Source organism: Suricata suricatta, chromosome 9 (assembly GCF_006229205.1).
Source record: "Suricata suricatta isolate VVHF042 chromosome 9, meerkat_22Aug2017_6uvM2_HiC, whole genome shotgun sequence".
NCBI classification, from domain to species: Eukaryota; Metazoa; Chordata; class Mammalia; order Carnivora; family Herpestidae; genus Suricata; species Suricata suricatta.
Window position 1 is genome coordinate 52,954,475 of NC_043708.1, and position 17,110 is coordinate 52,971,584.

Below are 17,110 nucleotides of genomic sequence, written 5' to 3' on the forward strand. Positions count from 1 at the left end.
TTTTTTTTAGCCATTCTAACAGGTGTGAGGTAATATCTCATCGTGATTTTGATTTGCATTTCCATAGTGATGTTGAGCATCTTTTCATGTGTCTGTCTGCCATCTGTATGTATGACATCTTTGGAGAAATGTCTATGTCTTCTGCTTAGTTTTAATTGGATTCTTTGTTTTGTAGGTGTTGAGTTGTATAAGAATTTTACATATTGAGGATGCTAACCCTTTACCAGATATGTCATTTTTAAATATCTCCTCTCATTCAGGGGTGTCAATTTATTCTGTTGATTGTTTCTTTAGCTATGTAGAAGCTTTTTATTCTGACATAGTCCCAATAGTTTATTTTTGCTTTTGTTTCCTTTGCCTCAGGAGACAAATCCAGAAAAATGTTTCCATGGGAAGTGTCAGAGAAATTATGCCTGTGCTTTCTTCTACGATTTTTTATGGTTTCAGGCCTCACACTTCAGTATTTATTCCATTTTGGTTTGTTTTTGTGCATGGTAAAAGAAAGTGGTGTAGTTTCTTTCTTTTGTATGTAGATTCTAGTTTTCCTAATGCCATTTGTTAAAAATGCTGTCTTTTGAGGTACCTGGGTGGCTCAGTTATTTTAGTGTCCAACTCCTGGATTTCTGGGAAGGTCATGCAAGATCAAGGATCTGGAAGCACAGAACCTGCTTGGGATTCTCTCTCTCCTTGTCTCTCTGCCCCTTCCCCACCCATTTATATTCATTCATTCTCTCCCTCCCTCCCTCTCAAAAATAAAGAAATATTAAAAAAGAAAGACTGTCTTTTTCCCCATTGTATATTCTTGCCTACTTTGTTAAAAGATTTATTGACCATTGCCGGAGGTCCGCTCCGGCCGGCGGGTCCAGGGCTCCCTGAAGGAGTAGCGAGGGACAAGAGCAATGAGGAGACACTCACTCAGCGCAGTTTCTTAATTGGTCCAGCCTGACATTCTTATTCTATCTCCTGTATCTCCTTATTACCTCTATCTTGCCAGGTCTTGGGCCTTTATTTATAGACTTATGACATCAAAAGGTGGAATTTTTACAAATAATTCTCAGTGATAAAGATGCTTTGAAAAGGGCACAGAAACAGGTTTTACAGAGGCATTTCTTCAGAACTATTCTAATTACAATGAGGTAAGTTACACATCATAGGATAACAGGATATTCTTAGTGAAAAGCAGATAACATACACATTTGTTTGAACCTGTAGTAAATCTTACAACTAAGTAGATAGCAGGATGTTTTCAGTGAGAAGCAGATAGGAAACACATTTTATAACAATGATGCTAATATTCAGTCACAGACAGGGCTAGGAGGCATTCTATTTGGCTCACAAGAGGAAGAATACATTCGTGATGGTTAGTAAGTAAACCTTTTGTCAACCTGGTTCTTTGATGTTGAAGGTGTAAGCACCATAGGCGCCCCTAGACCAGCTGGCCTTTGCATATGAGTTTAAGTTGTAACTACTCTTCCCTATCCTCACATTGGGCACAAATTAGCATACGTATGCGCAGTAGCTTGTGCCTGGCTCTTGTTTGTTGCTATTTGCTAAGTGAGGCTTTCTCTCCAGGCCAGGGTAAACATTATCTTTGTGTTCTTTAACCTCCTTCATTTCCATGTCTTAAGTTTGTGAAGCTCCATAGAAGAACCTTTCACAAACATCTGCAGTGCCTTGTTTAACTTCCTCTTCATAGAGGTGGAAATATGCTTCCTCCCATGAGTTATCTGGGGAATATCTGTCTGATTTGGAGCATTCTGAGATCTAATCAATAGCAACAGGCTTAATTTTACAAGAGCAATCATTTACAGAGGGAGATGCTAGCTTCTGCCCCTGTGGCAGGAGCTGTGCTACGTCTACTAGTTCCTTACTGTGACGGTGTCATCCAGCAAGGCCAGTGCGGCTCCCAGCAGACCATATAAGCATGGATTTATTTCTGAGCCCTCTATTCCATTCCATTGATCTAATATGTTTGTTTCTGTGCCAATACCATACTGTTTTGATTACTACAGCTTTATAGTATAGTTCTACAGCTTTATGATATAGTATAGTACTATAGTGATATAGTATAATATAGTACGGTATGGTATAAAACAGTAACAATCTAGAATTGTGATACTTCAATTTTATTCTTTTTTCTTTCAAAATTTCTTTGGATATTTGAGTCTTTTTTGTGGTTTCATACAAATTTTAGGATTGTTTCTTCTAGTTCTGTGAAAAATGCTGTTTGTATTTTGATAGGGATTGCATTAAATCTCTAGATTGCTTTGGGTGCTATGGACATTTTAATAATATGTGTACTCCTAATCCATGAGGATGACTTATATTTCCATTTGTTTATGTCATCTTTAGTTTAAAGAGTGTTTTATACTTTTAGGAGTATAACTTCTTTCCCTCCTTAGTTAATTTATCTAGGTATTTTATTATTTTTGGTACAATTGTAAATGAAATTGGTTTGTTAATTCCTCTTTCTGCTATTTCATTTTTAGTATCTAGAAATGTAATAGGTTTATGTATATTGATTTGTATATTGTGACTTTACTGAATCCATTTAGTAATTCTGTTAGTTTTGAGGTGGAGGCTTTGGGGTTTTGTATATACAATATCACAAAATCTGTAAATAGTAACAGTTTTACTTCTTCCTTACCAATTTGGATGTTTTTTGTTTCTTTTGGTTGTCTGATAGCTGTGGCTAGGTCTTCCAGTACTATGTTGAATAAAACTGGTGAGAGTGTATATCCTTATCTTACTCCTGACCTTAGAGGGAAAGCTATCAGCTTTTCCACATTGAGTATGATGTTACCTGTGGGTTTTTCATGTATAGCCTTTTTGTATGTTGAGGTATGTTCCCTCTAAATATCCTTGGTTAAGGATTTTTATTATCAGGGAATGTTATCCTTTGTTAAATGCGTTGTATGCATCTATTAAAATTATCATATTTTTATTCTTTCTCTTGATGTGATATTTCACCTGATAGACTTGTGAATATTCAACCACATTTGCATCCTCAGTGTAAATCCAACTTGACCATGGCAAACAATTTTTTAAATATATTGTTGGGTTTGGTTTGCTAATAGTTTCTTGAAAACTTTTGCATATATGTTCACCAGAGATATTGGACTATAGGTTTTTGTTCATTTGTTTTTTGGTTTGTTCTTTTTGGTAGTATTTTTATCTTCTTTTGGTATCAGGTTAATGCTGACCTCATAGAATGAATTTGGAACCTTTCTCTTCTCTTCTTGGGTAAAAGTTTGATAAGAGTAGTTATTTAATCTTCTGTGTTAGGTAGAATTCAACTGTGAAGCCATTTGGTCCTGGACTTTTGTTTTTTGGGGAGTTTTTTTCATTACTGATTCAATTCCATTGCTGGTAATTGATCTGTTCAAATTTTCTATTTCTTTATGATTCTGTCTTAGGAGGTTATGTGTTTCTAGGAATCTATCCATTTCCTTTAGGTTGTCCAATTTGTTGTCTTAGAACTTTTCACAATACTCTTCTACAATCCTTTGTATTTCTGTGATGCTGATTGTTTTATTTCTCCTCTACAGTTTTTTTCTTTGTTTATTTGAATCCTCTCTCTCTCTCTCTCTCTCTCTCTCTGGCTAAAAATTTATCAGTTTTGTTGTTCTTTTCTAGAATCAGCTTTTGGTTTTATCGGTCTGTTCGATTATTTATTTATTTGTTTTTAGTATGTATTTTGTTTATTTAGGCTCCAAACTATAATATTTACTTCCTTAATGGGCATGGGACATTTTATATACCTCTTTTTCTACTTCTCTTAGGTGTAAGTTTAGGTTGTTATTTGAAATTTTTCTTACTTCTTGAGGTAGGCCTGTCTTGCTATACACCTATACAGCCTTTGCTCCTTCCTAAAGATTTTGGATCATTGTGTTTTTATTTTACTTTGTCTCCATGTATTTTTGGATTTCCCCTTTGATATTCTAACCTCTGCGCATTTATATTCTTTCCCGATTTTTCTTGTAGTTGACTTCTAGTTTCATAGTGTTGTGGTCAGAAAAGATGCATGGTATGACTTTGATCTTTCTGATTTGTTTTGACTTGTTTTGTTGCCCAATATGTGATCTATTTTAGAGAATGTTCCATGTGCACTTGAAAAGAATGTGTATTCTGCTATTTTAGGATGGATTGCTCTGAATGTGTCTATTAATACTTTCTGGTCTAGTGCAACACTTGAAACCAGTGTTTCCTTGTTGATTTTGTTTGGATGATCTATCCATTGGTGTAACTGGGGTGTTAAATCCCCTTATTATTATTGTATTACTATCAGTTACTTCCTTTGTGTTTGTTAATAACTACTTTATGTATTTGAGTGCCTCTATGTTGGGTACATAAATATTTACAATTTTTATATCTTCCTGTTGGATTGTTCCCTTTATAACTATGTAGTATCCTTCTTTGTCTCTTTTACAATCTTTGTTTTAAAGTCTAATTTGTCCAATATAAGTTTTGTTATCGTGCCTTGTATTTTACTTCTATTTGCATGATAAATTCTTCTCTCCCTCTTCACTTTTAATCTGCATGCGTCTTTAGATCTGAAACGAGCATCTTGTAGGCAGCCTATCAATGTGTCTTGCCTTTTTTTTTAATTCATTCTGTTTCTCTGTCTTTTGATTGGGGCATTTATTCTATTTACATTCCAAGTATTGATAGGTATATATTTATTGCCACTTTGTTACTTGTTTTATGGTTGTATTTGTAGAATTTTTTCTTTTCCTTTCTTCTCTGGCTCCTTTCTCTCATGTTTACTGGCTTGTTCAGTGATATAGTTGGATTTGTTTCCATTTATATTTTGGATATATATTACCAGTTTTTTATTTATAATTACCATTATGTTTATTGACAACATCTTATTCATATTTCAGTCTTCATTAAGTTAATGGTTGCTTAAGCTTTAAGTCATACTAAAAGCACTGAAGTTTTAGTCCTCACAATTCCACATATATTTTAGGTATATAGTATTCTAATTTATATCCTTTTATTTTGTGAATCCCTTGACTGATTTTTACAGATATAATAATTTTACCTCTCTTTTGTTTCCTGCATTTCTTAATCCTGCTGATGATTTTTCCTTTCCACTCAAAGAGTTTTCTTTAACAGATATTTTAAAGCTGGTATAATGATCATGAACTCTCTTAACTTTTGTTTGTCTGGAAACTTTTTATCTGAATGATAATATTTCTGGATACAATATTCTTGGCTTTGGGTTGTTTTGGTTTTGGGTTTGGTTCCCTGCCCCCCCCCCTCCAGCACTTTGAATATATCATACCACTCCCTTCTGGCCTGAAAAAATGTGAGAGCCTTATGAGGTTTTCCTTGTATGTAACCATTTTATCTTGCTGCTTTAAAAAAAAAAATATATATATATATGTATTTATTTTGAGAGAGAGTGTGTGCACAGAAGAAGGCAGAAAGAGAGAGAGAGAGAGAGAGAGAGAGAGAGAGAGGGAGGAGGAGGAGGAGGAGGAGGAGAGAGAAAACCCCAAGCAGGCCTCATGCTCAGCACAGAGCCCAACGCAGGACTTGATCCAATGACCATGAGACCATGACCTGTGCTGAAATCAAGACTTGGATGCTTCACCAACTGCTCCTCTCTGCTTTTAAAATTCCTTTTTTATCACTACTTTTTAGATTCATAATTACTGTGTCTTGGCATGGATCTCCTTGGGTTGATTTGTTGGGGGTTCTCTGGGCCTTCTAGGCCTGGATGTCCATTTCCTTCTGCAGATTTGGGAAGTTGTTGAGTAATCCTTTTCGGATAAAATTTCTGCCCTCTTTCCTCTTTCTTCTGTTGTGACTGTAATGTGAATGTTATTATGCTGGATGCTGTCAATGAATTCCCTAAATCTATTCATTTTATTAGTCTTTTTTCTTTGTCTTGTTCAGTTTGATTTCTTTCCATTAATCTATATTCCAGGTTGCTAATCCACTCTTCTGCTTACTCTAGTCTATATTTTATTTCCTCTACTATATTTTAAATTTCAGTTACTGAGTTCTTTATCTAGGATCTTTATTTTTTTTATGTTTCTTTTTATCATTTTAGGGTCTCACTGAGATCCTACATTCTTTTTTCAAGTCTGATGAGTAACTATGTTTCATTTAGCTTTAATGCTTTTATTTTGTCTTGTTCTTTCATTGGGACATATTTTTTGTCCATCATTTTGTCCGCATCTGTCTACACGTTGGGAAAGTTAGCTATGTTTTCTTCTCAAATTAATGGCCTTATGAAAAGGTACTATGGTGCACTGCAGTGTAATGTCCCCTGTTCACTAGAAACTGGCACTTCAGAGACATCTATGTGTGTTGGGCATGCCCTACTATCGTGCCTGCACTTTCTTCAGTCTGGTCCTTCATTCCAGTCATCTGCAATGGCTCTTTTTGCCTGTTGTGGGCAGGTTTAGGACCCTAGGTTGTTCATGGACTAGTCTAGGGCCACCTTGGTCTTGAGTTGTGTCAGACCAGGCATTTAAAGCTGTGGTCACATGGAGTTTCAGGGCACTCTCCTTGTATTACTCAAAGAAGATTTCATTGGTGGGGCCAGCAGCCAGAACAGATGTATGCCCCAGCCCATTGCTAGGGCCACAAACTGGTACATTTGGTTTTCTTCCTTTCTCCCCTGGACAGGAGTCACTTTGAGGTGGTGCTGACCTCTATCAGTGCTGCTTGCAAACTGCAACTCTTATATAACTGCTTTGGATGGACTGCTGCTGCAAGTGTGTTGGATGAGGTAGTTCCACAGGAGAATGCAAGGATGGGGTATGTAGTGTTAGCAAGGTTTTTACAGGTTTGCTCTGGAAGGAGGCTTGCATCCACTTCAGAAAACTTCTGAGGCTGTGTTTGATAGGACAGGTCTACAGGAGAATATTTGGGTGGGCCATGCCATTAGCAAGCTTGGGGAAAAGGTCTGTGCTGGTTCCTGAAGGTATTCCTGTGTCTAGGCAGGGAAGTGGTGATGGTGCAGAAGAGGGAAGTGGTGCCCACCAGCTCTTTTGTTCTTGGAGAAGTCTCCCAAAGATCCCTGCCCTTCCAGCACATGCTTTGAGTTTAATAAACAAATCTCATTGCCTTATACCCCAAGTGTTTTTCAAACTGCTGCTTCTATTCTGTATCTCAACAGAGCTATTCGTTATGCTATCTCTTTAAGAGTGGGGTCTTCGTTTTTATTGCCCTCTGGCTCTCTCAGAGCTAAGCCTGCTGATTTTTAGAATTCTAGGTGTTAAGCCCCATTGATTATATGAAATCGTGAAGTTCAGCCCCTCTGTTTTTCAAAGCCTAGTGTTATGAGGTTTCATCTTCTCAATACAGGTCCGCCTCAAGTCTAGGGTGCTTGCTGTGAGGTTATCTCCTCTCCCCTCCACACCACCAGCATCTCTCCCTTCCTGGAAAAGCACTGTGGGTCACTTTTGTTCTTGACTGTGTCTCTGTCCTTCCTACCCTCTTTGATGTGGCTTATCCTGTATATTTTCTGTGAAGAATCTGTTTTACCAGCCTTCCGGGTGTTTCCTCAGTTATTTACTTTGTTGTGGGTGTTAAATAGTTGTATCCATGGGACATAGTGAGCCTAGGATCCTCCTACTCTGTCATCTTCCCCTGAAGTCTATTTCATTATATATCTAATAGTTAAACAAGATTATTTCCCAAAGTATAGAATATATGTGTCAAAACATATATAGTATAACATTTTTATGTAAAAAGCTACCAAGGAGAATTAAATCAAATCTTGCTTAATTGTATTATTCTGGGGAAATCTCTATTAAATTTCTAAAGTGGGGCGCCTGGGTGGCTTAGTTGGTTTAGCGTCTGACTCTTGATTTAGGCTCAGGTAATGATCTCACAGTCATGAGATTGAGCCTCGCATTCTGCTTCATGCTGGGTATGGAGCCCACTTAATAATACCTCCTTCCTCTCCGTGTACCTCACTCCCACTCCTTCTCTTTCAATTTTTTTTCTCTTTTTATTTATTTTGAGAGAGGCAGAGACAGCACAAGTCAGAGAGAGGCCGAGAGAGAGGCAGACAGAGAGTTCCAAGAAGGCTCCACACTGTTAGTGCAGAACCCTTTGTGGGGCTCAAACTCAGGAACCCATGAGATCGTGACCTGAGCTGAAACCAAGAGTCATCTACTTCACTAACTGAGCCACCCAGGCACCACCCCCTCCAGAATTTTTCTAAACTTCTTGTGTTTTTGCTAACAACTGAGTTAAAAAATATTAAGAACTGAGATTTATCCAGCTAGGAATGTTCAGATATATAAGATTTATCCAGAATCTATGTCTAGTTGTATAATGAGTATCTTCTCAACTTCTGGCAGATGAAATGGAATAATTTCATATTTTTATCGAATATAAATGTGCACTTATTTGGAAAAATAGAATTCACTAAGTACTTGGAAATCATTTGATTGGTATGCTAAAACTCTTAGAAAAGTCTAATGAGCAAATTGATGTGGGACTAGGACAGAGAAGAAAGAAAAAATTATTATTGACATGGCTCAAAATTATAGGTTATGAGGATATGATCTCTCTATACAACACCATAAAGCATCCATAATCTCTCTCAAACTCAAAATCAGATAAAAAACCGATTGGGACTTAGATAAGTAGAGATAAGAAAATAGAAATCTTATTTATTTTGAGAGAGGCAGAGACAGCACAAGTCAGAGAGAGGCCGAGAGAGAGGCAGACAGAGAGTTCCAAGAAGGCTCCACACTGTTAGTGCAGAACCCTTTGTGGGGCTCAAACTCAGGAACCCATGAGATCGTGACCTGAGCTGAAACCAAGATAGATAAGAAAATTCAAATGACTTATTACAAGGGAAGAGGGAAGGCTAGACAGATGGTCTCTGAATAATGACGGTCCAACACAGTTTTTCTACTTTACAGTAGTAGAAAGGTGGTACACAGTCAGTTGGAAACTACTTCCGATTTTGAATGTCAGTCTTTCCATACGCTAGTGATAAAGCAGCAAGCTATTCTTTTAGGATTCCGGACAGTGGCAGTGAGCCATAGCTCACACACAACCCTACGAAGCCGAGAGTAAACAACCAATACACTTACTATCATTCTATACCCATATAACCGTCTGTTTTTAACTTTCAATACAGCATTCTGTAATTACATGAGATAGTCAGTGGTTTATTACAAAGTAATTTTTGTGTTAAATTATTTTGTCCAAGTAAGACTAATGGAAGGTTTCTGAGCATGGTCAAGGTAGGCTAAGCTGTGATGTTCGGTAGACTAGGCAGAAAAAAATGCATTTTGAACTTACAATATTTTCTATTTATGTTGGCTTTTTAGGAGATATTCCATCAGAAGTTGAGGAGGATGTGTACTATAATAGGGGGAGAGGGACTAGCACCATAAGAAAAGTGCTCTGATCATGAAAATGCAAGCATCTCAAAAATTAGATAGAAAGGGGCTTTTCATTTATCAATATTCAGTGGCAGGCTGTTTTTTTTGTTTTAATTTTGAAAATGAAACTATGGCCACGTTCTCAATGCAATCAATTTGGTAGAAGGTACTTATAGATAAAAGGCTACAGAATTACAGTATTAAGTGGCATTGAGAAATTTGTAGAGATCTTGGATGGGACTGTAGGATTTCTATGGTTTATGTAATTACTGTAGAGTCCATTTAAATTTATCTCTGTCTATAACCACTGCCCATTTGTTACTATTTTATAAAATCTTCTTTTGTGAATATTCTAAGATTTACTTTTCCATGCCTTTATATCAACTAGAATGAGTATAAATGAATGAGATCTGAGCTTTATTGGTTTGGTAGCGGTATATTTATTTCAGGGGCATAATGTAAGATAGCTAAATTTTAATCTTCTGTTAGAGATAATTCCAATATAAAAACCCAAAGCTACAAAATAACTATAAAGCAACATGCTATGGTACTTAAAAACATGAAATTAAATACCAAAAGGAAAATAAAAAAACAGATGATGCTACTTAAAATGAGTTGTCTGAAAGAGCAGGAATTACAGTGGATTGGTATGGCAATGGCTGACACTTTGTTTTTATTTTATTTTAAAAAATATGTGGACTTATATTACTTGAAAATAATATAAGTAAATGAATTTAAGAGTAATACAACTCACTAAACTTCTTACCTAAGGGTTCCTAAGAATTAATTGTGTTTTTTTTTTCCTGGTGTCATTTTAACCATATTTCTTAGTTGTCCTTTGGTAATGGATGGGGAGTGTGAAGAATGAGGGCATGGAATAATGAATTGTTAAATTTCAAAAGAAAATCTCATGGAACTTTATTTTGGTTGAGATATACCTTATTTAGAAGCTTAGAAAAGTCAGTGGGTTTATAGATTTCTTTTTAACCTTCAAAATGGAAATAGCAGTGGAAGTATACTTTGCAAGGGTGTTAAGAGGATAAATTATTAGTGATAAATCTGGCACTCAACATTTTTACACATTTGTACTTCCCTTGATACTCTCCAGACTTCAGTTCTTGATTTTAAGAGCTTCAAATCTCACAGAAAAGACATCCAAGAGAAGAAGAAGGAAAAAAAAGGTGGATGTCAAAATCAGTGTAAACTTAAAACAAAAACATATTTAGATCTTCCCAGGGGCTGCTTTGCTTGTGATAGGATCCTATCCATTTTAAGTCAGCTCAAGCCATTCATGAATGGGTTCTCTGCAGTAGCAAGTGCTTTCTCCTATGAACCAGCTGTGGCTACCCACTGGCTCCTGCTTTATAAAAATGGTTTAAGTCTGAGATAAAACATACAATTAGAAGTTCCTATGAACATACTGTTTTTATTCACTACATGGACTTTTTACAAAATTTCACACTAACTTGCATCTTTTCTGGGGTCACAAAAATATAAACATAAGGGGGTTGATTACTAACAGTGGTAATTAATTAGTGGTATATATTGCTTTCTTTGCAGATTTTCATGTAATTCACAACTGGAAATTCAAACCTGCAAATCCATTAAGCTTTACAGAATTTTAAGTATTGCTGATTTTCTCCTAGCTATTACTTTAAGGAATAAACACTATACAACACAAGCATAAATCCAATTTATTTTTATCATAATCTTGAATTCTGGGGTTGTTTTTGTTAACTTTATGTCAGGATTTCCATTATAGAATCCTCTCTTAAGGTACTTGCTATTAGGACATAATATTCATTTGGAGAAAAGTGGTTTTTTTTTTTTTACCGTTTTATTTATTTTTGATACAGAGCGAGACAGAGCATGAGAGGGGGAGGGGCGGGCAGAGAAAGAAGGACACACAGAACCGGAAGCAGGCTCTAGGCTCTGAGCTAGCTGTCAGCACAGAGCCTGACACGGGGCTCGAACCCACGAACGTGAGATCTGACCTGAGCCGAAGTCGGAGGCTTAACCGACTGAGCCACCCAGGCACCCCGAAAAATGGTTTTAAATTAAATGTGCTTCATAATTCAAATAACTGTCAGTGATTCTATGATTTATACCAAAGATTTCCATGAAAATAGAATATTCCTAAGCTATGAATTAAGGGGAAAAATACTGAATTTAACACAGTTATCCCTTTTTGGGCTCTGAATGCTTTGAAAGGAAGTTAAATACAAATACTGTAAATATTTACTAAAAATGAAGTCACAATATAGTATAAATGGTGTCAACACTTTTGAAGTAATAAAACACTAGAAATCTTGAAATAAGTTAAAATAAGTTTTAAAAAATATGCTTTAGAGTACAGGGTATAGGCAGGGAACAGCAACTTCTGGAAATTCTAAAGCCTTTGTTTTTGTGGCTCCTATTCAGACATGTCACAAGTGTTATGACTTGCCTTGCCAGGTAGAGGAAATCTGTTGATTAATAGAACATTCCTAATATCCCATCCATGGGAGAATGTGTGCCAGTTTGTGTTCACACCCTAGGGTTTATTGCCCAGAGCCAGACCTGTATTCCTAAAACGTTTTGCAATGCAAGAAGCTTATTCTTCTTGTCTGCTCTATGTGAAAACAAACAAACAAAAACCAGACTAGTGTCATCTACGTACACATGACTGTCTACATACCCATGTAAGTATGTTATCATGGTTGACCGTGATAACACAATTGTTTGTTGGACCTTATTGATAGGGTCACTCCATCAAAATTAACATGGCTGGTCTTGGCAGCTTCTGGTTTGGGCCATAGCCATTATGAGGCCAAGTAAAACTAAAACATTAATATTTGCTACTTCCTTCTATGAAATATTAAGTTAATGTGTTTAAGGAAAAGGTGATGTTTATTGAATCTTAATCATTTTAGTAACTTACTTATTGGCTCTAATTAGCTCTAATTCAGCTATCCAAATAGCCGAATTCTATTCATTTTGTTCTATACATTTTATTCATTATTCAAATATTCCCTTCTGCCAAGCTTCAGCTTATTCTATTCTCCTTCACAACTCGACAGAATGAAATCCAATGGTCCATTTGAGCATTCTATATATCCTATCTTATGCTCTTTACTGTTTGATAACCTTTTTTGTCTAAATGACATTTTGTTGAACTCTGTGTGCAGTTATGTCTTTTTCTAAAGATTGTTATGTAACCAAAAGTCAGCAATGAGGGGCTTAAGATCTTTTCTACTAATATCCCCACAAGTAATAAAAATCATACCTTTGAGATATTATTTTGTGATGACTAGTAAGGGAATTTTGATAGAAGAAAAAAGGGAAAGTAATACCGACAAAATCTGTTTACTTACTTTGATGTTTGCTTTCCTGTCTGTTTTTCCTACTCATCACAGTTTAAACTCCTCATTGTATCTCTTGGTCTAAAGTACTAAACGTATTATGCCTCTTCTTTGCTTAAAACCCTTCAAAAGTAACCCTTTGACCCAGAATAAATTTGAATTTATGAGTGGCAATCCATTTACCCCTCAAATATTATAATTAAACCAAAGCCCAGTCCAAATTATGCCATACACACAAATATGTATTAGAAAAAATATTAGAAAACAGGCACTACTTGTTCACTAAACTCTGCCTCCTTTTATGCATTTTTACCTCTTGTATGAAAAGTTCTAGCAGGGCAAATGTGGCAACATCCTATCGGTTGGTTTCAACAGTCTTCAAGTTGGCATAAGGCAACAGGATCCCCCTCAAACCAATAGCTAGACACAGTGCTGATTACAAGCTGTGATTTTATTGGTAAAAAGTCCCATCTGATATTTATCATTCCTATAGGGCAAGCCTCTTATATTGCCAGAGATATGGCTAGCTGAGTAGATTAAATCATTACCTCTGAAGTGTGACCTTTCTGACGTAATGTCAGTTGACTGACTACCTTTATGTTGTAGATTTTCTCTAATTTATTACCTTGGATTTAAAGCTTGGATTAACTAGGAAAATATATATTCTATGCTGAAGTCTCAAAAATTATAGGTATCTCAAAATTTATTTTCAGAATTAAATTTTATTCATAAAACTATTACATAATTTTTATTTAAAACTCAGAAAGAAAGGCATAAATTCAAACGAAAGTTGTTCTCTTTTACAATCCCTCAAAAAAAGAATCCTTACTATTGATTTCTAGAAGTGGATGACTAGGTTTCAAAGCCTAGACAATGAACCATTGGAGGAAAAGATACCTTGTCCACAGTAGGAACATTGTGCAAGAATTTAGGTGCTTTGGGAGTCAAAAGAACATAGAGAAGATGGAGATTACTAGTTATACATTTAGAGCAAGGGCTGAAAGGCAACAGTCATCTGGCTGCAATAGAAAATAAAACTCAGCCATGATCATTAGATTTAATTTCAAAATTTGTTTTTCAATACTATGGATATGTTTTGCTACTATCAGCATTGTCATGGTAACTACAGATGGCCATGAAGACATAAAATTTATGATAACATTCTTGCTAATAATTTGGACAAGTTTTAGTACTATGAATATGAGTGAATATTATAAAATAGTTTCTTCTTAGCAAAACTAATTTTGAAAAATTACATAATGTTGAGTAATTCTCAGGGAAAATATATGGAGCAATAGGCCTTGGAATTTATTTATTGTGTACTGACTCAATAAGAATCATTTTACCATCTCTCACAAGAATCTGTTATTATGAGAAATACACTGTATAGAGCCATAAAGTGTTCCTATATAACTATGCTATATTTGTCCATATATTGGTTTATTGAATTTTTTTTTGACTTAAGATACCTTCATGTGTTTTCTTTTTTTTTTTTTCCCCATAAAGGTAAGTGTACACTTTAATCCTCATCACCTATTCTACCTATCTGCCATCTATCTCCCCTCTGGTAACCATCAGTTTTTTTTCTATATACTTAAAAATCTGTTTATTGGTTTGTTTCCTCACTCATATTTTTTCTTTGCGCGTTTGTTTCTTAAATTCCATATATGACTGAGATCAAATGTTATTTTTCTCTGACTTATTTCACTTAGCATAATACTCTCCAGCTCTATCCATATTGTAAATGGCAAGATTTCATTAGTTTTAAGGCTGAGTAATATTCCATTGTGTGTGTGTACATTTACATATATATACATATATACATATATGAATATATACATATACATGCACATACCATTCATCAATCCCTGGACTCTTGGGCTGCTTCCATAGATTGACTATTGTAAATAATGCTGCAATTAACATAGGGCTGCATGTATCCCGTTGAACTAAAGTTTTTGTATTCTATAGGTAAATAGCCAGTACTGTGATTACTAGATTCAGAGCAGTTCTATTTTTTTAATGTTTGTTTATTTTTGAGAGAGAGAGAGAGAGAGAGAGAGAGAGAGAGAGAGAGAGACAGACAGACAGACAGCATGAGCAGGGGAGGGGCAGAGAGTGAGGGAGACACAGAATCCAAAGTATGCTCCAGGCTCTGAGCTGTCAGCACAGAGCCCAATGTGGGGCTGGAACCCACAGTCAGATCATGACCTGAGCTGAAGTTGGATGTATATATACCCAGGTGCCCCCAAAGTAGTTCTATTTGTAATTTTCTGATTAACCTCCATAGTATTTTCCACAGTGGCTACACCAGTTTTCATTCCCACCCATAGTGCATGAGGGTTACTTTTTCTCTGCATCCTCACCACCACTTGTTGTTTCTTGTGTTTCTGATTTTAGCCATTCTAACAGATGTGAAGCGATTAGGTTATTGTGGTTTTGATTTGCATGTCCCTGACGATGAATGATACTGAGCACCTTTTCATGTGTCTGTTGGCTATCTATTCTTTTTAGAAATGTCTGTTCATGTCTTCTGCCAATTTTCAACTGAGTTACTGTTTTTTAGGTGTTGAGTTGTATCAGTTCTTTATGTATATTTTATCAGATATATCATTTGCATATATCTTCTCCCATTCATTAGGTTCCCTTTTAGTTTTGTTGATTGTTTCTTAAGTCGTTCAGAAACTTTTTATTTTGGTGTAGCCCCAATAGTTTATTTTGCTTTTTTCCCCCTTGCCTCAGGAGACATATCTAGAAAAATGCTGCTTTGGCTGATGGCAGAGAAATTACTGCCTGTGTTTTCTTGTAGGATGTTCTTATGGTTTCAAGTCTCACATTTAGTCTTTAATCCATTTTGAGTTAATTTTTGTATGTGATGAAAGAAAATGGTCCAGTTTCATTCTTTTGACTTTAGCTGTCCAGTTTTCCCAAGAATATTTGTTAAAGAGAATGGATTTTTCCCATTGGATATTCATTCCTGCTTTGTTGAAGATTAACTGACCATATAATTGTGGTTTTATTTCTGGATTCTCTATTCCATTGATCTATTTTTAAGACAGTACTCTACTGTTTTAATCACTACTGCTTTGTAATGTAACTTGGATTCTGGGATTGTGATACTGTCAGTTTTATATTTTTCAAGATTGTTTTGGCTAGTTGAGATCTTTTTTGACTTCATACAAATTTTAGAATTATTTGTTCTAGTTCTGTGAAGAAAACTCTTGGTATTTTGATAGGAATTACATTAAATCTGTAGATTGTTCAGGCACCTGGGAAACTCAGTCAGTTAAGCATCTGACCAGCTTAGGTCATGATCTCATAGTTTTTGAATTGAAGCTCTGCATCGGGCTCTGTCCTGACAGCTCAGAGCCTGGAGCCCACTTAGGATTCTTTGTCTCCCTCTCTCTCTGTACCTCTCCACTATCTCTCTCTCTCTAAATAAGTAAATAAATAATAAATAACATTAAAAATTAATCTGTAGATTGATAGGCATTTTAACATTAATTATTTTTCTACTCCATGAGCATAGGTTGTCTCTTTTTTTGTGCCATCTTCACTTTCATTCATCAATTTATTATAGTTTACAAAGTACAGGTCTTTCATGGCTTTGGTTAAGTTTATTTCTAGCTATTTTACTGTATTTGGTGAAACTGTAAATGGTATTGTTTTCTTAATTTCTCTTTCTGCTTCTTCATTATTAGTGTATAGTAATTGAACAGACTTGTGTACAAAGATTTTGTATCATGTGACTTTTCTGAATTAAATTATCAGTTCTAGAAGTTTTTTAAAGTCCTTAGGGTTTTCCACATATAGATCATATCATCCAAAAATAGTGAATGTTTTTACTTATGCCTTACTAATTTGGATGCTTTTTATCCCCCCTTTATATTGTTCAATTGCAATGCCTAGGACTTCATTACCATGTTGAATAAAAATGGTTAAGAGTGGACATCCTTGCCTTATTCCGACCTTAGGGGAAAAAGCTGTTGTTTTTGTCACCATTGAGTATGATGTTGAGGTATGTTTATTTTTTCATATGAGGACTTTATTATGTTGAGGTATGTTCTCTATAGACCTATTTTGCAGAAGGTTTTTGTTATCATGAATGGATGTTGTACTTTGTCAAATGCTTTTCCTGCATCTATTGAAATGATCACATGGTTCTTATGCTTTCTTTTATTGATGTGACATATTATGTTGTTGATTTGAGACTACTGAAAGACCTTTGTACCCCAAGAATACATCCCACTTGATTGAACTTTATTTTTTTAATTATTATTTTATTATTATTTAATAATTATTTTAAACTGAATTGTTATTTTAATTATAATTTTTAGTTATTATTGGATTTGGTTTGCTAGTATTTCGTGGAAGATTTTTACATTTATATTCATCTGAGATATT